Raw genomic sequence first — 26,273 nt, forward strand, 5'->3', positions numbered from 1 at the left:
GATTAGCAATTTAAGATTAAGTAAAATGTTAAAACTACACTATATTGTACCGAAATCAAAACATGCCACTGTTTTTATTTTTATTTTTTGTTTTTAATTTTTAAATGGCAAGCTCCTATACTACCAAAAAAAGTGCAATGGAGTTAATTGCAAATTTTTAATTGTGACCTTTTATTATCTTCTGCTCTTCATTATGGTATTTTCTCTATTGTATTTTTATTTTGAAAATCAAGACATTTTACGAGCCTGACTTAAATCAGGTAAATGTAATATCACACAAGTGTTTCTGCCCCAGTCAAAACTGGAGTGCTCCAATGTACATTAAAATGTAAAAAAAAAAATGAAAATGAAAAAAATCCTGATAAATAAAACTTTATCAGTTATACAGAAAAAGCCAACCTCAAATAGAGATGTGTCATCAATTTTTTTTAATTAATAGGATATACAGAGAAAAAGCATTAAATAAACTGTGTTTGACTTTTTGTCTGAAGTTATTCACCCTTTCAGAAAAAGACTGAAATAAAAATGAAAAAGCTAATATGAAATAATTTCATGACAAAAATTATTCCAAAGTAGATAATGTAAGAACCAGTTCACTCTCATCAGCCAATATTTCCTGATTGATTAGGAACCTGGGCCTCCTATGAAACTCCTGAAAGCATAAGGAAGAACCCTGCCTTTAAGGAGATACACAGGCGCGCGCGCACCCTCACACAGTGCTTGCCCCTGGAGAGTGCTGGGCACTGGGCATGGGAAAGTATCATGCAAGTCTGAGGTGCGAGTGAGATATAAGAAGCAACCACCCCACTGTAGCTGACAGAGAACGAGACCAGAACCCCGAGCAACGAGCAGTAACAGAGAATAGGAAGACTTGAACAGGTAGGTTTGAAAAGGATAAAGCCTTTTACGGTGTCCACTGCAAGCTCATCCTATGAAAGCAGCATGAAGGTTACCCTGTTTTAAGTGGGGAACACTGCCTCTCCCCCGCCCTCCCTCTAAACTCCTAGTTCTCATTTCCCTGCCACGGCATGTATGCCCAGAACTCACCACCTCCAGGGAACTCTAACTCCACTCAGTCCCACGCACTTAGATCCTTGTCAGCTACTTAAAGGTGCACATGTCTGTCTGCCTCCATATTGAGACTGTCACAATCAGAGAGCAATGCGCTATCCTACATACATTTTTCACATCTGCTCCAACATACAGGAACAGTTTTGCTAAAAGAATGCCCATTGGATGTATGAATTAGAGACATTTTAACCCCCAACACCCAAGTTATAATTGTTATGAATGTGAACTGCGTGGGTAATAGTTATTTTCTTTACTTCTTTTGCTGTCAAAATATATTATTTATTTTCTTAACATCGTAATACCATTGAAGTTTTATGAAGTTGAATGCAGTGTCCCCTTCGCCTATATAACTTCTCAGTGTATTTCATAATGAAAAATATTAGTCATCATCCCTGGCCAACAATATTAAATACTTGAGTTGCACAATCCCTATTTTGTAAGTAAGTGCTTCTTGGCTATTTGTCCAGTTTCATCAAGGTGATAAACTCTATTGAGACTATTCTTTATAAAGCACTTTGAAAGAAAAAAAATGTTCCTGACTTTACCTATTTTACATGTCCTGATTTTACCTGCATTGTAATATATTAATAGTACATTCATATATAGCTTTCAAGGAATTCTTTTCTTCATGAAATTTTAATTTATCAATTCCAAATCCACAATAATTGAGACAAAGAGTGGATTAAATTATGACTTCATTTAATCTCAAAGTCAGATTATACCTATGTCTTCAAAGTTCCTAAAATCACCCACTCTACAATGGATATGCCAAATGCTGTGCAGGCACTGCCTTGTCATTGTTAAAGTCAGTCAGTCACTGCACTGTCCTCCAAGAGAAAAAAAAAATGTTTAACTTGCTTAGACTGAGATACTTTATTCCATTTAGAAGCAAAGCATGTTAATTTCAAAACACTACACTTTTTTATTAAATCAGGTCTTGTTTTTTACCTATCAGTCTTGCTAAAGTAATGAGTTTTCACTGCAGAGTTAAATGTCATTTGGGCTTTTTTGTTTTTTTTTTAGTTTCGTACTTTACTTTCAGGAAGTACTTTATTTTTGGTGGCTTCTTCAAAATCAAATACTTTGACACCAAAGTTGGCGTCTGATTTCTTGAGAAATCTCATAATTGTTTGCTCTTCAATACATTGATTATATAGAAACAAGCAGACTAGTTCTTTTCCCCTCTCTTCTCATGTAACTAGAATCTCACTCGACAAATAAAGATAAAGTGATTATTATGAGGGCCATTTTGCTTTTAATTTCCTTTTTCTGTTTGAAACTCCAAAACAGAGGAGTTTTAATTTGTTTTTTCCTTATCTGGACAAGTTTAAAAAGCATTCTTTTTCTTTTCATTGTTTTTATTATATGGTACTGCCATCTACGGGTTGTACTCAGAATAACTTTGGTTTGGGTTTAAGGAAATTTAGGATTTAGAACCTAAAAATAGATCATCTAGTCCTCACTTTTTATTTATAGATAAGAAACTCAAGACTAAGTGGCTAAATAACTTCAACACAAGCACATGGGTAGTCACTAACAGAGGCTGAATGATCATCTATATTTAATTTACAACTTGAACAAGCAAAAATATTTCTGTTCCTAACATTTGAAGATACGTTATTTTTTAAAGTGAGGTAAAAATGAGCTATTTTAAATACATAAATATCTAACCACCTAAGTATCTTCATTGTAATTAATTTGCATATTTGTTTTGAGGATTTTTTTTTTAAAGAATAAAGCAAGATCTCTGCATTTAAAAAAGTTAGCCCTGGCCAATGCGGCTCAGTGGATTGAGGGCCAGCCTGTGAACCAAAAAGTCACCAGTTCAATTTCCTGACGTGCCTGGGTTGCAGGTTGGATCCCAAGTTGGGGGCTTGCAAGAATCAACTGATTGATGTTTCATACATCCATGTTTCTCTCCCTCTCTTCTTCCCTCCCTTCCCCTCTCTATGAAAATAAATAAAATATTTTAAAAGTTATTTAAAAATAAAAAATGTTTAAAACTCATTATGTTAAGGATCTGTTTGAAAATTTAAGATGTCATTTATACATCAAAGGAATAAGAATTCTATATAATTTTTAGCTTCTTTGTAGTAATCTCCAAACACAAGGGCTCAAGGGAAAAAAATCAAAGTGTGACTATTATTTCTGACAATAACTGCAAAAAATATTTTGAAAGTAATGGCAAGAGTTTTGGTTTTTTTTAAGGTCAAATATAATAAAACACCTTGGAATATAATGATTTGGATGTTTTGGTGTCCAATTTAACATGCCAACATTTTATTAATAATTTTTACAACAATACACATGAATGACATTGGACTTTGGTTTGCTTTTTATTCAGTCTGGGAAGGTTTGGGCATCAATGTTATGTCAGCTTCTGAAAATGAACTGGGAAGCTTTTATCTGCTTCTATGCTGCACAACAGTTTAAACGGTATTGGAAATATATATAATGTTACATCCCAAGCCTGCCCTGATTTTAGGTTATCATGCTGCTTTTGCTTCCCCAGCTTCTCAGGGATTTTTGGAAATTTTTACTATACCCTGAATCTGCTTCAGGTCTATGCCAGATGTTTTTGTTTTCTTCTGTTTTGTTTTACAGTTTTATTGAGGTATAATTGATGTACAAAAAGCTGCACATAGTTAACGTGTATAATTTGCTGAGTTTGGACATATTCATAAAGCTAAGATAGCACCACCTCCATTAAGGTAATAAGCATATTCATCATCTCCAAAAGTTGCTTTGCAACCCTTCGGGGTTTTTTGTCTTGTTCTGTTTTCATTTTTTTGTTTTTCTCTCTAGTAAGAACATTTAGCTTGAGATCTACATTCTTAACAAAATTTTAAGTGCACATTCACTTCTTTTTCTGATATTGATACTATTTTACTATTTCCCAATTGTATTGACTTAGTGCAATGATTCTCAGATATTAGCATTTTCAAAAATCATATCCATAATCACTACTTATAGCAAACATGAGAAATTAAAGTCTGTATCTTAAAAATTGAAATTAATAGATCAGCCTGCACTCTCTTACCTACCTACTGATTCTCCCTGACCTATTTTTGAGTAACTCTAAGTTTAATGTGAAACAGGGCAATTATGTGGTAGGTAACTATTCGGAAAGAAAAATAACTGGGGTAGGTTGAGAAAGTCATAGTAGAAAATACATTCTTTCTTTCTATATTTATCTTCTACGAAGATTCACAGTTATCTTAATGATCTTTTGCAAGATGCAGAGTCAAGAAATTTCTTTGCTGTGTAGGCTAAGCATAAAAACTGTATAGAGAAATTAACTTAGAGCAAAGAATAGGTCTTACTGCTGTCCCCAAAAAGTAAAAGGCTTGTAATGAATGTCCATTGTAAATAGGAAAATTATTTCTCAATTCTCCTTATGTAAAACATGCTTTTTCTTGTTTACTAATCACTTTTAAAAAATATGTTTTATTGATTATGCTGTTACAGCTGTCCCAATTTCCCTTCCATCTGCTCCCCTCCACCCGGTGGCCCCCCTCTCTCCAGTTGTCCCCCCCTTTTAGTCCGTGTCCATTGGTTGTGCATATAGTTCTTCTCAACCTCTTCTGGTCTATTCCATTCCCTCCTACTATGCTTCTTAATTCCTATACCATCTCCCTCCCTCTCCCTTTTCCCCTTCCCTGCTGACCTCCCCCAAGTATGTTCCCCATACCTAGAGTTCTTTTTCCACTCTCGTTGCCTATTTAGTTTGCCTTTGTTTTGATTCCATAGCTTCTGTTGTTGGTTCTTGTGATGCAGTTTTCATTTTAATGTTCATAGTTTTGATCCTCCTTCTTCTAAACCAGTCCCTTTAACATCTCATATAATAGTGGTTTGGATCTAATGAACTCCTTCAGTTTTACTTTGTCCTGGAAGCAGTTTCTCCGTCCTTCTATTCTGAATGACAGTTTTGCTGTATAGAGTATTCATGGCTGTAGGTTTTTGATTTTCATTACTTGGAATATTTCTTGCCAGTCCCTTCTTGCCTGCAGGGTCTCCCTTGAGAAGTCAGCTGATAGTCTAATTTGGACCCCTTTGTACATGATTTTTTTCTTCTCTCTTGCTGCTTTTAAGATTATCTTAAATTTTTGACAGTTTGATTATAATGTGTCTTGGTGTGGTTCTCCCTGGGTTCAGTGTTCCTGGATGTCTCTGTGCTTCCTGGACCTGTAAGTCTATTTCCTTCCCCAAGTTAGGGAACTTCTACTTCATTATTTTTCACATAATTTTTCAATTTCTAATTCTTCTTCTTCACCCTCTGGCAATCCTATAATCCAAACGTTCAATCTCTTACAGCTGTCCCAGAGGTTTCTGATCCTCTCCTCACTTTCCTTACTTTCTGTTTCCTCTTTCCGCACTGGTTGACTGTTCCTTCCCTACGTTCCACTTTGTTGATTTGATCTCTGAATTTTATTTCCTCACCACTTGTCTCGTATGTGTTTTCATTCATTTCAGTATGAGTGGCTTTTTTTCCTTCCCTGTCCTGTTCCAAATCTTTTGTTAATTCTTTAAGCCACCTTATAACAATAGCTCTGAACTTAGCCTCTGACAGGTTTCTTATTTGTTCGTCTGTCAGGTTCTTCATTTGCTGCCTGGTGAGCTGCGCCACCAGGATTTCAATCGTTGTCTCCTTCATTCTGAAAGATTTGTGTTTTGCTTTGCTTCCTGGGCAGGCTGTGGGGGGCGGAGCCCCATGTACTCGTCACTACCTCACGATTCTGACCTTTTTCGCTGCGCTGTGGCGCTTTATTTGGGGGCGGGGGTCGAAAATGGATTTCTGCCATTATTCTCCACTGGGAGACTGGGATCTGTCCTCCCACCATCTGGGCCTCACTGTTCAATGCAATGCAGGGGCTGCCTTTTCCTGCGTTAGGGTCGCGAGCTGCCGGGGCTCAACTGCAGCCGGGATTGCTCCCCCTGCCACTCTCCCCACTGCCACCACAAACAGCAGCGCCCAGACTTTCCATTCCAGTTCTGATTTTGCCCCTCCTACCCGTCCAGGTGAGCACCGCTGGTTTATAACTTCATATGTTGGGCTTCCATGTAGTTTTATTTTCTGGAATTTCTGGTTATCTTTTGTTTTGAGGGAGTTGTATTCCTTTCTAGTTGTAGAGGGAGACTGAGCGTGTCTGTCTAAGCCTCCATCTTGGCCAGAAGTCTTACTAATCACTTTTAAACAAGATAGGAAACAATGTAAAACTGTTTCAAATATAGCCACATTCTGCCAGTACTTACTGAAGGTTTAATAACAAAAATAATTATAATTAACATATAAAATGTGCTTACTATGTGCACATAGTAAGAGAGTTTGACTCCCAAGTTCCAACTTTTAAAACAATATTGTAAATTTACTATATACAGAGTTCTATGTTAGATCCTACAGGAATTAAAATCTGATAAATATCAAGTTTGTGCCCTTCTGCAAAATTGTAGCCTCGTTTAAGAAATAATTTTACAAATCACTGGAATAAAGCAAATCCATGCACAAGAGAGAGGCAAACCAAATCCTATTACACAAAGTTTTAGACAAGATATCTTTTGAGATTGAACTTTAAAAGCACAGGTAGTAGCATCTGAATAAAAATTTGAGCCAAGAGTATATACAGTAGTCCCTTGCTATTTCGCAGTTCACTTATCACGGCCTCACTGTATCACGGGATTTTTTAAAATATTATATTTAATTATTTATCGCGGATTTTTTGCTATATCGCGGGATTTTGCGGTACTGTACACGTATATTTTTAAAGTTATGTACGTTTGAGTGTAGAATAAATGTAAGGTTCCTACTTCACGGGGGGGGGGGGGGGTGTCTAGAATGTAATGCCCGCGATAAGTGAGGGAATACTGTACTTCTAAGTGGTCACAATGAAATGGAGATGGTGGTGGGAAAAAATAACTGGATAGTGATAGGAAGCATTTTGATGATGAAATATTCTATGACTTACCACTCGTTGATTGGATATTGGAAAGAGGGAGGAGTCAAATACAACTCATAGCCATTAGAAGTAGAAAAATCAGGAGGGACACACCTAAATGGAAAAATGACAAGTTTCTGTGAATTCAAAGTGCCAAACACCATTCAAACAGAAGTGCCAGAAAGGCAGGTGGAAGTACAGATCTGCAGGCAGGGCTGCACAAGGTCATTTGAGTTATTTCCACATTGAAGAGATCACTAAAGTCATAGCAGTAGTTGGAGTTAGAATTGCTTAGCAATAAGAGAGCCAATGAAAGAGCAGATGGGGAATCTTATTTTTAGAACCACAAAAAGAAAGGTAATTAAAGAAAATATACAGAGGTCTTCAAATAGGTAAGAAGAGAACCAGTAAAAACACTATAGAACCAAAAAGAAAAGTTTCAAGGAGGATATTGTCAAATGCTTTAGGTATGGAGATGATAATGAGGAATAAGGACTTAGAATAAATTGCATATTATACTACATGAGATTGCCAATGAATCTTTGACAGAAGATTTTTATTAGAGAGACCTTCCCAAAATATTAATTTTTATCAGCACAACAGTGCATTTTATCAATGGTATTATATTACAACATTATGTTTTCTCATTTAGTCATTTCCTTCCCAGTTTTGCCATTCTTTTCAGTAGGATGGATGTACTTCCAATCCACTGACTTTAAGCTTCACCTTATGACTTGTTTTGGTCGACAGAATGTAAGCACACTTATGCTACCTTCTATCAGAGATATAGATTAGGCTTCCACAATTAGGCTCTGCCTCTCTTGCGTTCTGCCTTCTGCCATAATAGCATGACCCAGATAGCAGCAGCCTCTCTAGCCTGTGTCTGGAATGGGAAGATAGATGGCACTAACCCCTGTTGAGACCAGCCAAGAATGCTCATCCGACTCGCAGCCCTCTTGTAATATAAGTTAGAAATAATTATTTGCTCTTATAACCCATTGAGATGTTGGAGATGTTTGTTTCCACAGCAAAAGTTGACTAATACATCACCTTAGAAAGTCAATAAACTGTTTGAAAATTTTAGAATCTTTGAAAATGTTTCTGTGTGAAGTTCCTCAAGGCATACAAATTAAATATATTTTACCTTAATCATGTCTTAAAGGTGAATCAGAGTTTGAAATAAAAATCATGCCTACTAGCCTTTGGTCATTCATTTAAGTAATTTGTAGATATACGTGAATCTCTGTAAAGTGCCTCTAAAAATGTGATATACAAGATATAAAACGTACTTTCTTTTAATTTGTCTCCAGGGGCTCCTTCATAGCCACACAGACACACTTTCTTAGTACTGGAATTTACATGGTAAGTACATTTTTCTTCCTGTTATTGTTGGCAAAAGCTGCATCATCTGCTCTGTTCAGGACTCAACAATCTGTACTGCAAATTATGCTATTCCAACAACTCTTAAGATTTCCTCTCCTGTTCCTTTATTCTTGGCACCTCCTTTGTGACTTATGATTTGTTTTATGGCATTGTAACGTAGCTCTTGACATATAGTGCAATACACTAAATTACCCTAATTTAAATAAACAACTTAACATTTGAATATGTTTAGGCATATTTAAGTGTGGTATGTTCCCACTTGACTTGGTCTAAAAAACCAAAGGCATAAAAGTTAAAAGAGTGCTTTAGCTTATAATCTGCACATTTTTTCCTTTGCAACTCCAATCTGTGATATTACTAGAAACTAGAACTGTGTGTTATTGAAGATAGCATATTGTTTTACAACATGAAGGTTTTTTCATTTATCATCAAAATATTACTAAAATCATATGCTTAGTATATAAGAATATTGATAAATTTATGTCCATATCAAATAATAAAGATGCAAGATAATAAAACTAATTAGCAACTGTTCACTATTTTCCTTTTAAATATCATAATGACAGTGCTGTGTGGTCAGAAGCAAGTGGCTGATAGTAATCTGTTACATCTGAAAAAAATAAAGTTAAAGATATGACCTCGAATGTGCTATTATCTTGAATATAGAAGCCACGTCTGTTACCATTGTTGACTCAGGTAGGAGGCAGCAGATGGCATTACGGGGTACTGTGGAGGGAGCTATAATGCCCAGGAGGAGACAAAGGCTGGTATAGAAACATTAGTGAAAAGATTAGAGGGATTTTAAAAAACAGAATAAAAAGTAGAAAGAGAAAACTCAACAGCTTCCAAGACATGGCAAACTGAGAAGGGAGAGCTCTCAATGGGAAATACATCAAGAGATCTGCTTTGAGAAATATGTTTAATAAAAGGAAATTTGGATTCTAGAAAACTGTACCTGTCCAAAGGCTCTTTTCCCTCTTTTATTACTTAAAATGTTTAGTTCTCATTACTCAATAAATAATAGTACTACCTGCCTAATTATGTTCTCAAGAGTGTATTTAATTACAGTTTCTACATTCAGTGATTTGGCCATTAAATCAATATACTATGACATCATGATGTTTCTTTCTACTGGAGCATATTCAAAAAGCATAACCCACTAAGCTTTTCTATTTTCCTTTTTTCCCACAGAATATTCCTTTTGGATATATATGGAAAAATATGGCATTTCAATTCCACTGTAATTTCTTCCTTCAGCAATAAAGCACCTGTAAGTTTCCCTTAAATTATGAGCTGCTCACTCTCTTTGAGCCTTAATCCCATATGATTAAATGGAACTGGTGCTTCTTGAATATCCATCTGAATTCAACCTCCAAAATTCAGTTCTTAGTTTCACTGTGGAAGCTAAGGGTGACAGGAAATGTTTGATTGACCTCAGAAGTTGGTTTTCTCAAATATCTCCGCATATCATAAATGCCATATTTCTCCCTAGTTTTTTCTTCAGGAAAACTTATAACCTACATACCACAAAAGACCAAAAGTTAAATTTCTTAATAGAAACTATCAAATATTTAGTTCTCACTACTCACTAAGTAATAGTACTACCTGCTTAATTATGTTTATTTTTTAGTATGTTTCTCCAATAAAATTTTGGAAACCATTAACAATAATTTTCTCATCTCATGAGATTCCCCAAGGACACACTTCAAAAAGTAGTAAGGTAAGTAGGAGAGCAAGATAAAGATGTCAACCCATTTCATGAGGTTAGATAAAATTTTATTCATTAATTTCAACACACCATCTTTACTGAAAATGGGTACGAAAGACAAGACATACACTTTCCCTCTCCTTAATGAGTTTAAAAGTTTAATTTCAAATAATAAGTATACCCATATTTAAACAATCAAATTATGAGTATATAAAAATCAAATTGAAAATGTTTTATTTCTTTGTCAGAATTAAAGCAGTTTACATAACACACCTTCTTCTATCCTTATATCTTCTGCTTCTATTATTTCCTAAGATCCACAGTTTTCTTTCTTGCAGGCATAGCTTCAGGATTTATAAGATTTTATATAAAATCAAAATATTGCTTCAGATTAAAACCATATGTTATATTTTAGGTTCCTGAGATGCTGATAAATTCTGGGCTAATTTTACATCAATATTTTAATAAAATGTATAAGCAGAAGACATAATTCAGCTTAATTTAAAGTAAAAAATGTAGCTGGTGTGTTAGGTGTTGTCACAACCATTTTACAGATGAGAAATTATAACTCGGTGAGTTCGTTTTGTTTTATATATATATATATATATATATATATTTTTTTTTTTTTTTTTTTTTTAAGCTTGGTTTAGGTTAAAATTAGTAGGTAGAAGCACTATCTAGGTTTGGTCCTTTTTGAAACATCATCTTTGCTCCCCGATCCAGTTCTATCTGAAGACTGCATTTCAATCTCTGGCTGCCTTCTCTCACTGCCTGCCTCACCTCCAGTCTCCAGGCACAGGAATGTCAGGCCACACCGCACTGCTTTGCCCCTCTGAGCCTTTCCTCGCTACTCCTGGAATTTCTTAACTCCGCTTGTGCCTGCCTTAAAACTCCCACATGATTTTGAAAAAATATCACAGCTCGAAAGTCATAATCTCTCAAGAGAGCATCCATGAACTCCCTCTTACATCTTACACCTACCACACTGCATTCTAGTCCATCTTCTTCCCCGACACCCCTCATCCCTTCTCCACCCTCCCAGATTGGAAACTCCTTTTAAGGACAGGCACTGAGGTTACTATCTCCAAATATGTCCAGCTAAAATAATGCAGTCATACCTTATGTTATTGAAACTTCTGTTCTAAATTGTTAATTGATGTATATTTTAGACTAAGTCCCAAATTAGGTTGTTTAAAGACTCCAATGGTTTTAAGTATAATTTTATTTCATATTGTCTTATAAATATTAAGGAACTTCTTTTACCCCAGCTTGGCTGAATTATTAAAGATATGGTCTAGTCATTGACTGGCAATATAGTCAGAAAATAGAACCTCAAATTATCTGCACACAACATTTTAGCTCAGCTGAGAGAAATTAAGTTTTTGAATGACTGACTAATGTACGTGCAGTCCATTTACTCTTCTAAATACTTCAGTACAGTTTCTCAAATATGGCTCATAGACTGCCTGTATCTTCAAAGACTTACATGGTGATTATCTAAACTGCAAATTCTAGGAATCCAGTTCCAAACTGCTGAGTCAGAATCTCTCAGGGGATGGGAGTGGTGGCGAATAGGAGTTTGACAGATTTTTACCAGAAAGTGATGGAACTTAAAGCTTCAGAAAGCATGCAGTTCCAATAAACCACTGAAATAGGAGGAGGAAGTGAATTAGGCTGCAGGTCAGTCACACTGCAGTTGAAAACATCAAGAAACTAAGTGCTGCATGGATGGCCACATGGATACTCAGGTAACGCCCAACTTTGGCAGGACTGCATGCATATGCAGAGGAATACAGTAAACCAAATGCCAGAGTCCTTCAAGAATAGGAAGCAATGAGCTGCACCAGGTTAGTAGATGACACTGGCTGCTAGGATGACCCAAGCAAAAAGTAGGTGATGGCATAACATAAAAGTTGGATGAGTGGGAAAAAGAAAACAGGCCTGAGTAGGGGCAGGAGAGAGAGGAAATGTGTTCATTGCCTTCTTTCTCCATGATCACTGGAACATAGAAGAATGAGCAGGCTCCACTCAGGGCCTAAAAATGTGAGCCCTCCACTCTTCCATGCTGCCTTCTTGAGTGTTTAAAATTAAACAGAATGGTGTTGAAGTGGTAAGGACCATGGAGAGCTTCCCAAGTCATCTTCCTAGACAGTGTACCCCCTCTGAGAAAGTCTCAGTACTCGTGAAGAAGACCTGCAACACAAAAACCTGGTTAGCTTGCATTAATCAAACTAATTTACTAATCACTTGACTAAAGAGCTCCCCAAAGTTATTAGTGAGTTAAGAATAAAATCTCAGTCTTCTCAATATGAATCTAAGCACCCAGCAGCACTTGTGTGTGTTCCTTGGAGTGGGGTGCTGATGAGACACCTCAGAAGTCAGCAGATGAGAACAAAAGGAGACTGGGCAGGTGGGGCCTCCAGGTAAACCTCATCATTTTGATCAAAACAGCTTTTTCTTTTATCACTTTTACATATTGATGTTCCACTTACTATCTGAAGTTTTAGTTTTTTTAAAATATTAAGTCTCATAGGTACATGCAAAGGTTTAAAAATAGGGAGTGGTATTCCAGTATAACTAGTAGTCAGGGGACTTTGTTTGGACCAAAAGCTCTAACCACCTAACTAAATTGTAACCCAGAACATGTTTTAAATCTCTTGAATCTCCTGCCTCCAACAGGGTGCCCTACACAAAATAGTTTACCAGAAAAATATATGTGGATGACAGGTTTGAGCCCTGAACACTTTTTGACTCAGTGGCTTTTCCCCAAATGCCTCCATTAACAGAGATGAGAAGTAGGACAGTCTTGTACTAAGAAAGAAGCATTATTTTCTGTAAGGTGTGAGTGCCAGCTGGGGCTCTCCAGAACAGAGCAAGTCCTGTTTATCAGCCAATGCATCTGACACCTGAGCCAAACAGGAAGTTTGAGACGGGAACTGTGATTGGAAGGTCCCTTCAGTGGCCCAGGAAATCAAACAACCCAATTAAAAATCAAGCAAAAGATCTGAACAGACATCTCACCGAAGAAGATATACAAATGGCAAACAAGTACATGAAGAAATGCTCAATATCACATCGTTCAAGGAAACGCAAATGAAAACAACAAGGTAACACTATAAACTATGAGAAAGGGAAAATCTAAAACACTGACAACAGTAAATGCTGGCGATGATGTGGAGCAACAGGAACTCTCATTCAATTGCTGGTGTTAATACAAAATGGTACAACCACTTTGGAAGAGAGTTTGGCAGATTCTTATAAAACCAAACATGCTTTTACCATAGAATCCAGCAATCACATTCCTTGGTATTTACCCAAATAAGTTGAAAGCTTATGTCCATACAAATCCTGCACATGAATGTTTGTAGCAGCTTCATTCATAACTGACAAAATTGGAAGCAACCAAGATGTCATTTAGCAGGTGAATAGGTAAATTAAATGGTGGTACATCTACACAATAGAATACTATTCAGCTCTAAAGCCATGAAAAAATGAGGAGGAAACTTAAATGCACATTTCGAAGCAAAAGAAGCTAACCTACATAGTGTATGTTTCCAACTCTATGACACTGAGGAAAAGGCAAAACCAAAGAGACAGTAGAAAGATCAGGGGTTGCCAAAGATTAAGAGGGAGGGATGGATGAACAGGCAGAGCACAGGGGAATTTTAAGGCAGCAAAACAATTTATTATATGAAGCTACAATGGTGTATACATATGTTTCTCAAAACCCACAGAATGTACAACATCAAAAGTAAACCCTAATGTACATAAACATTTCAGAAGATTCACATGTCCAAAATATGTTTGTAAAACACTGATTTGGAGGAAAGCTGAGCTCCAGGAAGTCTCATGATGCCAAGTCATAGTTCTCTTCCCTGGTCGCTGGATAAGAAAGAAGTTCCTGCTGCCCTGCAAGGCACTCAGCACACCAGTGTCCTTCCCAGCACTGCAGAAGGCTTCACACTACTCAGAGAAAACATCTACTGAATTGCAGCCTGGAGATACCCAGTCAGCTTCAGTTGAGAGATACCATGAGAAACAGTCCTGGGAATTTGTTACTGTCTCCTGCAATGGAGTCATTGAAGATGCTGATTTAGAAAATATGCTCTCTTCATAAAATTCTCAGGAGACTCTTTATTCTTGTATTGTAAATAGCAGTCCGTTTTCTGAACAATCTAGTGGTTTTTATCTCTGAAGTAAATGAACTATTTGACTAATTATATTTCCTTCTATACATTGACCAATAGAATACTTAAAGTCTAATCTGAGGTTTGTGCACATCAAATGCCTGTGAATATTTTTAATATATAAGTAAAAATGTATTGACATTATTGAGTAAGACTTCTTACACATTTATCATTGCTTCTAATTTGTCATAGGAATTACTTCCCCAAAACTGTTAATCACAGGTATATTTGGGAAATGTAGCAATGTTGTTTAAATAACTACACCACATTATAAGTCTACTGAAGATTCAAAGGGATTTACCTTTGCGGAATTTGAAACAAAAGAACAAGCAGCAAAATCTATTGAGGTAGGTCCAGAATCTTTAGAAAGAAAGTACTTCTTAACCTTTCTGCATTAGAGTTTTCCAAGAGTCCTGTTCTCCTCTGGAAGGTTATGGTTAGGATTTAAAAGCATGCATTTCTGAGTTAGTTTCAGTCTGGATTCTTTTTACGATCCTGTTCTTCTTAGCCTTCCCCTGTGCCATTTTCATCTACTCCCAATTTGTTTTCTTTCTATCTTTTATGTATCTTACAACTACTTTAAAATACTTTCTGGAACAAAGCACGTGCTAGGTGGATAAATGGGTACATAAAAGGACAAATCTTTATAGACCTCATTTTTCTTGGTTATAAAATGAGAAATTCAGATGGGTGAACACTCCTGTATCTTCCAGGTCTAAAGCCTAAAATTCTATCAGAAGTTTTAATACAACAATAAAATCTCAGCCTGGCTGCGTGACTCAGTGCAGAGAGTGTCGGCCTGCTAGCCAAGTGTCGCTGGTTCAATTCCCAGTCAGGGCACATGACTAGGTTGCACGTCAGGTCCCCAGTTGGGGGCGCAAGTAAGAGGCAACCACACAGTGATGTTTCTCTCCCTCTCTTTCTCCTTTCCGTTCTCTCTAAAAATAAATAAAAAAACAAATAAATTATTTTTTAAAAATCTCTTTTAAAACATATTATATTTCTGATGCATTATTGCAATAATTTTCTAACCAAGAGCATAGTCATAAAAGTAAAAAAATATTTCAAAACGCATCTTATACATTTAAAATGTACTTGCTTGTATTCCATCTGATTTATTTTTTTTTTGATTAGATATATTGGGGTGACATTGGTTAATGAGATTACATAAGTTTCAAATGTACATTCCCACAATTCATGATCTGTATTTTTCATTTTCTGCCCACCAACCAAAGTCAAATTATCTTCTATCACCATATATTTGACTCCCTTTACTTTGTATTACCTACCCCTTCCCTCTGGTAACCACCATACTGTTGTGGCGATGAGCTTCAGTTTCATATTCCACATATGAGTGAAATCATATGATTCTTAGCTTTTTCTGACTGACTTATTTCACTTAGCATAATGTTCACAAGGTCCATCCATGTTGTCACAAATGGTAGCATTTCATCTTTTCTTACAGCTGACTAGTATTCTATTGTATATATGTACCACATCTTCTTTATCCAGTCATCTATTCAGGAACACTTTGGTTGTTTCCATGTCTTGGCCACTGTGAACAATGCCATAATGAACGTAGGGGTGCATATATCTTCACAAATAAATGTCTTCAAATTTTTCAGGTAGATAACCAGAAGAGAGAATGCTGGGTCATATGGTAACTCTATTCTTAATTTTTTGAGGAACCAGCACCATACTGTTTTCCACCAGCAGTGAATAAGGGTTCCTTTTTATCTACAACCTCTCCAACACTTATTACTTGTCCTGTTGATACTGGTGATTCTAACAGGTGTGAGGTGATATCTCATTGTAGTTTTGATTTGAATTTCCCTAATAGCTAGTGAAGTTGAGCATCTTTTCATATATCTGTTGGCCATTTGTATGTCTTCTTGGGAGAAGTGTTTGTTCAAATCTGCTTCCCATTTTTGAAGTGGATTGCTTGTTTGTTTGGTGTTGAGTTGTATTTCTTTATATATTTTGGATATCAACCCCTTGTCAGAGCTGTTGTTTGCAAATATCTTCACCCATTCAGTTGGTTGCCTTTTCATTTTGTTGGCAGTTTCTTTTGTTGTGCAGAAGCTCTTTAGTTTAATAATAATCCCATTTAGTTATTTTTCACTTTACTTCCCTTACCAGTCACTCCATCTCATTTTAGGAGAGTGTTTTATAGTTTTATAAAACCAGTAGAAAAACAGAAAAAATACAATGTCAGGAAAATTTTTTTTCATCTGCAGTTCAATCAATTGTGTTTATTCCTCAATCTTCCACCCATTTTTTTTCTTTAATCCTTTGTTCTATATTTTCCTTCTACCAGAATATGGAGACACAAAATTGTGACTTGGAAGCAAGTAACAAAATTCCAATTTTCAAAATTTAACATGAAACATTGTGAATGTATTCACACTGAACAGTACACTTACAAATGGTTTAAATGATATATATTATATTATATACTATTTTACCACAATTATTTTAAAAACAAATGTTAACATGAATCATGAGAGTATGCAATCTTTAATCCTAAACCTATGCATTAATACCTTGTACTATTCTATTCAATTTTGTATGTATGAATATTGTGTATATTCAGAAAACTGTAAAATGACAGAATTGGTTTGTAAAATCCAATCTCCTTTCAATAATGCTGCTATTTAAGGAAACATAAACATCAGTTCATAAATAGCTGCCACAGAATTACGATCATGATGTCTTCTCCAAAGACTGATGAAGTTTATTTATTATCATTAATTGATTTGGATAATGTTTTAGGGTGTGTCCTAGGGAATACTTTTACCCCAAATTATTTTTGTGGTACTTCCAATGGAGTATCATCCATGTCTAAATAACATACTAGGTCTGTTTTTAGTCCCTCTGTCCAAAGAGAGGTTTAATCACATTTCTTAAACAAAGGCCCTCTTTGTTTTACCTGGAGAAAAATATCACTATATGTATAGATAAAGATGTAGCTAGAGATTTAGAGAGATATAGACAGAGACATAGATATAACTCTTATTGCCAGAATTGAAATTCTGCATTTAGTATGGACAGGAAACATTGAAAAGAACACTTGAAAGAAGAAGAGTAAGATAAAATTTAACTTGGTCTTCATCAAGACCTTTTGTGCTTTGTAGGGTGTTTGTAATGGAAGGGCCCATTGAATTTTGATACTCCAGCCTCAAAAATTGCTAGTATTTAAATACCATATGATATCACCTAATACAGGAAACTAAAGAACAACACAAACAAAAGAACTAAATAGAACAAAGAGCAGAATAGCAGTCAATGGGGGGAGGGGGGAGGGAGAGCAGGGGGATAAGTAAGGGAGGGGTTTAGTCAAGGAACGTGTATAAATGACTCATGGATACGGACAGCGGAGAGGGATATGGTTGCAGGAGGGTGGTGGGCTGGGTGGGGGAGAGAAATGGGGGAAAAATGGGACAACTGTAATTGAAAAACCAAAAATAAAAAAAATTAAAAAATAAAAGATATATATACATAATTTATAGAGAGAAGGAGCTGCCTAGATATTTAAGATTTTAAACCATATTTCAATAATAAAAGAACAGAAAATTCAAAAATAAAGTTGCTAGTATTTAAAGACAAAGACTAACCTTCTAACCTCTTCATACATACTTTAATATTATCACTCTAACTGTAAACTCTTGGCTTTCTGGCATTACTTTAAGATGTGACATCGGGACCTTCCTGTAACAGAGAGAAACCAGCACAACACAACTGCATCACCTGCTTCCTGTTGACATCCAAACATGAATACATCCCCAGGCCTACTCACTACGTCTGTCTCTGAGGAAGATGTGCTTGTTCATGTGGATATGCTAACAGAAAGTATCACCCTGGCCCAGACAAAACCTACCTGAATAGCCAAAGGAGAACCCCTATGTTCATAGCAGCACTATTTTCAATAGCCAAGTGCTGGAAACAGCCTAAGTGCCCATCTGTAGATGAGTGGATCAAAAACGGTGGTACATTTACACAATGGAATACTATGTAGCAGAAAGAAAGAAGAAACTCCTACCATTTGTGACACCATGGATGGAACTTGAGAATATTATGCTAAGTGAAATAAGCCAGGTGGCAAAAGATAAATATCATATGATCTCACTTAATACAGGAAACTAATGAACAAAACAAACAAATGAGCAAAACAGAACCAGAGACATGTAAACAGCAAACAGACTGACAGTGAGGGGAAGGGGGCAAAGAAAGGGAGGAAAGAAAGAGGAAAGTAGGGAAAGAAGGGGGAGGGTCTACTCAAGAAATTAATATGAATGACCCATGGACATGGACAACTAAATGGGGGTAGACTTTTGGAGGGGGAGAGGTGGGTGAAATAGGGGAGAGCAAAGGGGGGAAATGGGACAACTGTAATTAAAAAACAATAAAAAATAAATTTAAAAAATAAGAAAACCTAAAAAAATAAATAATTTTTACACTAAAAATTTGAGCTTTTTTGTTTATTTTGAAGCAGACTCCATCTTATTCACCTTTATAAGACAGGTACCTAGAATAATACCTGATATATTGCTAGCATCTAATAAATGTTAATTAAATTATGAAAAAATAGTTTTTCCCCTATCAATTTCTCCCTATATCTCAGCTTAAGTTGTATTGAGATCATGACACTATTGTCTAGTCCTACCCACACAGGACTTAAAACTTCTAAGAGGACTATTTGTTTACATAAAATCTTACGGTGTATAGCAACCTTCTCTATAGCCCTACATGATCCTATGGATATGTAGATGTGCATGTTTTTATATAATGCTTACATCCTATTTTGGTGTTTTTTTTTCATGGATTCTTCACTTAGAAAATTCTTTTCTGAGTGCCTTGAATGTAGTTGTTGGGTAAACTGGAAAAAAATTACAAAACATTATTGTCCTTCAATTAAGTTAAACAAGAGTGGAGATTTAGAGTGAATTGTTCTCAGAATTTCTAGTCCACCAGACTTATTCTTAGCAATTAAAAACACATATATATTCATCTATAACTGGAAAAAGTTTTATCCTGAGGGGTTTTTAGCCCCAGAAATTAGAGAATGTATCACAGCTTCTTTGGAATCAATAAACTGATTAGTCCTTAAGGTAAAAATACCAACATCTGTAATTGAGCACTGAAGAAAAAGCTACCTAGGTTTGAGGCCATTTTAAAATTACCAGAGTGTAAAGCAGAAAAAAATTTTAATGTGCATAGTAGGAAAAAAGGAGAAAAAAAAGCCACATATTACATGAGAAAGAATACCTGTATATATCAGAAACTCTGCTTTAATTCAACAACTTGCATTAAAATACTTTCAAGTTTTGATGTTTATGTAATAGTTACTTAGGTTTTAGCAATTTTAAGAAAGTTGGCATAATATGTTTTATTGTAAGTAGTGTTTTTCTGGATGTAGTAATATAGGTCTACGCATAAACTATAAAGATGCTTCTGATGAATTGCTGAATATTTCATTTGAGACTTCCGGCCAAGATGGAGACATAGACAGACATGCTGCATCTCTCTCCACAACTAAGAAGAAATACAACTACCTCAAAACTAGAAACAACCAGAAGTTCCAGAAAATCAAACTGCATGAAAGTCCAACAAACAAGGATATAAAGAAGAAATACTCATCCAGGAGGGGCAGAGCTGGGGCAGAGAGGATGCAGTGTGGTGGTGGTAGCAGCAGTGGAGGTAGCAGCAGGCTGGCAGAAAGCACAGTTACACATTTTAAAAAGTCAGAAGGGACACCTGGGGAGAGCTCCCAGCTCCTCACCAGACTGCACAGCTCATGATCCTAGCACCAGGGAAAATCGAGCCTCATTGCTTCTGACTGTGCAAACCAGTGGGGGTTGAGGTGGAGGCAGTAACTGCTGATCTCGCAGCAGAGTCCACTTGTTTAAAGGGCCCCATGGTACAAGAATGTCTGCCGACCCACCCACTCTGTGAACAACAGCCAGGGCAACAGCTACAGAGGTGCCAGTCCTATACAGAAGAGGGAAAAGTGCCTGGAAAAGGGGCAAGTGCCGGGCAAGCAGTGTTGTTCCCTTTCAGACCCATTCCCCACATACAGAGCCACAACGTGATGAAGCAGGTTGCCCTGTACTGATGAATCCCTAAGGCTCCACCCCTTACAACGTAACAAGAGTGACAGCTCTACATAAGACACAGAGGCAAACAAACACAGGAGCTTGTCAAGATGAGACAGAGAAGTATGGCCCAAAAGAGGGAATGGATCAAGGTTCCAGTGGGAGAACTAAGCAACGAGGAGATAGCCAACCTAATAGATGAGGAGAGAGACAACCTAACAGATGCAGAATTCCAAACACTGGTGATAAAGATGCTCACAGGCTTGACACATATGCTTGAGTATGGCAAATGCATAAGAGAAGAAGTGAAGGTTATGCTAAATGAAACGAAAGAAAATTCACACAAAACCAAAGGAGAAGGGAAGAAAAACGGTTCAAATCAATGATTTGGAATGTAAGGAAGAAAAAAACAGTCAACCAGTACAGAATGAGGAAACATGAATTGAAAAAAATGAGGTGAGGCTTGGGAACTTCTGGGACAACTTTAAATGTGCCAACATCCGAATTATGGGGGGTGGCAGAAGGAGAAGAGGAAGAGCAAGAAATTGAAAACTTATGTGAAAAAATAATGGAGGAAAACTTACCAAATTTGGCGAAAGAAATAGACATACAAATAAAGGAAGCACAGAGAGTCCCAGCCAAGCTGGACCCAGAGGGAACCACAACAAGACACATGATTAAAATGCCAAAGGCAAAAGATAAAGAGAGAATCCTAAAAGCAGCAAGAGAGAAGCAGAGAGTTGTCTACAAAGGGGTGCCTATAAGACTATCAGCTGATTTCTCAAAAGACACTTTGCAGGCAAGAAGAGACTGGAAAGCATTATTCAATGTGATGAAAAGCAAGGACCTACAACCAAGATTACTCTATCCAGCAAAGCTATCATTTATAACGGAAGGGCAAATGAAGTGCTTCCCAGACAAGGTAAAGCTAAAAGAGTTCATTATCACTGAGCCATTATTATACAAAATGTCAAAGGGACTTATTTAAGAAAAAGAAGATCAACACTATGAACACTGAAATGACAACAAGCTCACAACTATCAACAACTGAATCTAAAAAATAAAAACAAAATCCAACTAAGCAAACCAGAATAGGAACAGAACCATAGGTATGGGGATCATTTGGAGGGTTATCAGCTGGGATGGAGAAAGGGGAGAAAAGGGGAAATGGTGCAAGGATTAAGAAGCATAGTTGGTTGGTACAAAATAGACAGGGGGAAGTTAAGAATAATATAGGAAAGGGTGAAGCCAAAGAACTTATATGCACAACCCATGGACATGAACTAAGGGGGGTGGGATTGCTGGAGGGAAAGGGGGTACTGGGCAGAGGGGAGCAAAGGGGGAAAAAATTGAAACTATCATAACAACATAATCAATAAAATATATTTTAGATGAAAAAAATATTTTATTTAACAATATAATTTATAATGTTGAAGAAGCCTTGTGGTATTATTAAACATGATATAGATGCAAATTACTCAGATAAAATTTATGAAGTTTGTTAAGAATGATATTAGACATTTCCTCTGATAAAATTAGCCACCTCAAAACTTGGATAGGTTTCTGTGGGTAAAATACTTTGAAATTTTTCATGTGTTCTGAAAGTGGGACATTGAGCTATAGATTAATTATTGAACATTTAATTTGTCCTATAACTGAATACCATAAGGACAAACCTAGAAAAATCACATGGAACATACCTCCTCTGAAACATTGTTATTCATTCTCTATTTTAATCATCTCCTAAAAACTGGTTATTTAATGAAACCACATGTTATACTATTTTCTTATATATTACTACAATTATATATCCTAGTAGTTGTGCCCTCCCTGGGGTCCTGGGCTAAAGTAGATGGTAATAATTGGTCTGTTGGTATGTTGAAGATAAGAGGTTCTGACTTTTGAACTTTAAAACATTCATCATATTTCACAATTTCCAGCCCACTAAACCTAAGAGATAGAGGTGGGGAAGGAGCTGGACTTAAGAATATAATAACAAATCTTACCCAATTTTCAGAAATGTGTCTTCTAGGACATCATCTAATGATCTTAATGTCTTCTCATGAGCCTTAGAAATCCTGTGGTTGGCTACATGCTCCAGTTAGCACTGAAAAAGTTCCCCAGTGGATTTTGGAATCTCTAACATCTTGGCATAAAGATTATTGCTTAGATTCCAACATTTGTCCCCAAAATCCAGCCAACATGAAGACTGTGTAAATTCTAAAATATTCCTCAATCTATATAAAGCTAGTCCAATCACAAAAGGAGACAATACAATGCTCAGAAATAAAAGAGAATAGAAGATTACATGAAGCATTACCACACATCACCACAAAGGCATAGTCTCTTAAACAGAAAGGGAGAGAAAAAATTATGCTTTCAAATCTTTGTCCCGTATAACCATCACATTCCATTTCCCAAACACAATAGACTTCCACACTTTTAGCTCATTAGCTTATAAGGAAAGCTCCATTCTTTAGCTAGCCATTCATGAGTCCATTCACATTTCCACACTTATGGGGCCATTTTGTACACACATCACCTGTGTACTCCCACACCTACTCCAGTAACTCATTCTCTTCTCTCTGCTCCAGTTAAACCACATCAACTTTCAAAGCCATATAGAAGACCACCAAGAAATCAAAATACTCCAGTTCATGGGGAGAAATTGACAGAATGATTATTCTGTTAGAGGTCAGACTTTTAAGAATCCTGATCTTTGTTCTCTTTCCAACTTAGTGCAGTTACTGTGTCTGTTTTCTTTTTAGTGTGCTTTCAAATAGAGATGTGTGGTAGAGACTGATAGAGCTTTACCTTCTTCAATGTTGCCCTACTTTACTCAGGGTAATAATGCACCAGCTAAGCAACGATGTTTCCACATTCCCTAATACCCCATATCATAAAGGGACTTGGTATCAAACACTGAGATATAAGAGGACGTGCTATATGGACTTCCATGGAGGTTTCTTAACAAGCTCTGACTAGGCTGGAAGTGCCTTTTGTCCTCCCATTGCTTAGAACACAAACATGATGACTAGCACGGCTGTGTCCATCTTGAACCATGAATTGAGAATGAAGCCATTTTCCAAGGTGGTGGAGCAGAAACATACCAGTTGCTGGTTCCCTGATGATGGAGGGGTGGCCACCCCCGACCTAGACATCATACCTCTAGCCACTTCAGTAAAACTTCCACAAATCTCTGTTGCTTTGGCTTTTCTGTTATATATAACTGAACTTCATTTCATCTAAAACAATGTTTTCTTCCTGACCTCAAATTGATTAAATCCCTAAGTGCTGACTTATTCATGTAACTATTGTCCAAAAAAATTATATTCACTGTTGAGTCATAAAATTATTAAATAAACAATTGAGTAATACTCTCTACAAAATCATAACAGACTTGAGCACTGACTCTAGATACATGATTGGTAGCTCTTTAGAAACATGTTTAAGAGACATTATAAAATAAACAAACATTGAGAGTTCCAGCTCTACATATAACATTGTTTAAATGAACCCTAAAACTCAAGTACTCTGATAAAATGAGGTTAGTTCATTTGCTGATACATTGCCAGCATCTTCCTCACTATTTTAATACATTTTTATTCATTTTAATACTTTGCTTTTAAATTTTGATCTCTCTAGTCTTTATATTTTCTTTTTAGATGCCATTTCTGTTAAAATTCTGAAATGATTTATGAGTCACACAAACCTAACTCTGCTAACTCGGCTATGCCAAGGAGCAAGAACAAACTGCTTACATACCAATTAGTTTTCCCTGAGCCCTCCCCATTCTTCTCCCAGGCACAGTCAAACTGAGACGACCCTCTATAAACGAAATGTTATCAAAGCTGGGACCTGAGCAGAAAGCAAGAGGTTGAAGAAAGGAAGCATTTTGTGGGGAAATGCTTTACTAACTAGGATAATGTATTATTGTTTCCAGAGAAGCACTTCTTATATTCTAAATGAGGGCTCCAGGATAAGGACAATAAAATTCACTGACCTCTATATCTGGCCTCTCAAATGTGCAATTGCTGGACATTTTGTCCTTGATATCCAGAACTAGCAAATGAGCTTGGTTTAACTTGAGGAACTTTAGTTGTTGAAGTCTGAAAAATATAAAATCCACACCATTTTGGATAGTTGGAACATAGGACATGCTTATCAGCCTATCAAATTTTATCGCACTGTTAATAGCCAGCATGAACCACTTCCTCTAAATTAGAAACCTTTCACTGATTTTATAAAAGCATCTGGACTAAGATGGGCACCTAAGCATGTCCATTTTTTCCACCCTAGTACTCAGCGCTAGCAACTTCAAGATGCCAATGCTATACACAGAACAACATAACCCAGGCACCTCTCTACTTTCTCCACTTAGAAGTCAACCAGTGAAACAGACCAGCATGCAATACATAAGACATTTATTGCCAGGAATTGGCTCAAACAATTGTTGGGTGTTATCTAAGCAAATCTGATACCTGTAGGGTAAGCTGTCAGAAAAGGCAGACTAGAACTTTCGGTAAAGACTCAAGTTGCTGCCAACAAGCAGAATTTCTTCTTATTCAAGGAAAACCTCAGCTCTATTCTTAAGGCCTATCAACTGATTGGATCAGTCCCACACAAATCATCTAGGATAATCTTTCTTACTGAAAGTCAAGTGATTATATATTTGAATCACATCTGTAAAATGTTTTCACAGCAGTATCTAAATTAGTGCTTAAGTAACTAGTAAAAATCATCACACCCTTCCTTTACAAACTCTTTGTCACAAACTCTGAGCACTGTCACACTGGCAGCCCTGATTTCAATCCCTTTTAACAAATACTAACAAAGCGGCCACAAGTATTTGAGGTTTGTCAGATTTTAAAATTTTTCAAGAAAGGTCAGAAATCTGGATTCTTATATAACCTCTCCTACTCTCTAAATGCAGGCAAACTAATTCAAATTTTAAAGAATAAAATGCAGAACAAACAATATTTCTGCAGGTAGAGGACCATTTCAGGGCTGATACTAGGGTTAGGCATGAGAAGCACTCACCTCATGAACGACGTCTAGGAAGGCACCAAAAACCTCAATAATCAAGATAAATAATATGTTAATGCAATATTTTTTAAATAAAAACTACTGCAGAAAATTCATTAAAGCCAAATATCAAATTTTTCAATAAAGACAAGATATGATCCTCTACCTGCACCATTCACATCTCTCTCCTCATTCTAACCTGGCTCTGCGTCCTCTAGAGCCTCTGGGTCAAGGGCTCACCATAGGGAGGCAGCGTGTTAGTGCCATAAACAGAAATAGGAAACAAGAAGAAAAACAAGCTTGGGAGTGAAGACAATGAATTCAACAGCAGTCATTTGATTTGAGATACTGTGAGGCACCGAGGGAAAGAGCCTCTAAAGCATTTGAGAATGGGAAAGTGACATCAGTAAGTGGAAGAAACATTAATACTTATTCAAAGTCTATTACATGCCAATCTACACATATTGTCTCATCTACCAACGATTCTCAGCATGACTTTAATTGTGAGGTTTAATCTCCATTAAAGAGATGTTTTAATGGCTATTAAAGTTACTGCCCCAAGACCATACACACAGCCAATGGTGCAACTGACACTTGTCTGAATCCCAGGTCTGCTGACTCCCAGATCTATTCTTTCCAGTAAATTGGGCTGCCTGGAGCAAGTCACACACATCTGCATGTCATCCATAAGTCTTAAAATTGTATGAGATCCCAGCAGAGCTTAAATGACCCTTGCTGTTCATGAAACCTGTGTCTTTAACCTGATGACTCCTTCTGGGATGGAGCCCTCTCTTCCTCTTGCCACTTTCAAGACTAGGGTCTTTCTTTTGATTAGAGCATTTCCACCCATTAACCAACTTCCCATACAGCCATT

Source organism: Furipterus horrens, unplaced genomic scaffold (genome assembly GCF_987537825.1).
Source record: "Furipterus horrens unplaced genomic scaffold, mFurHor1.1.pri manual_scaffold_6, whole genome shotgun sequence".
In the NCBI taxonomy this organism is placed as follows: Eukaryota; Metazoa; Chordata; class Mammalia; order Chiroptera; family Furipteridae; genus Furipterus; species Furipterus horrens.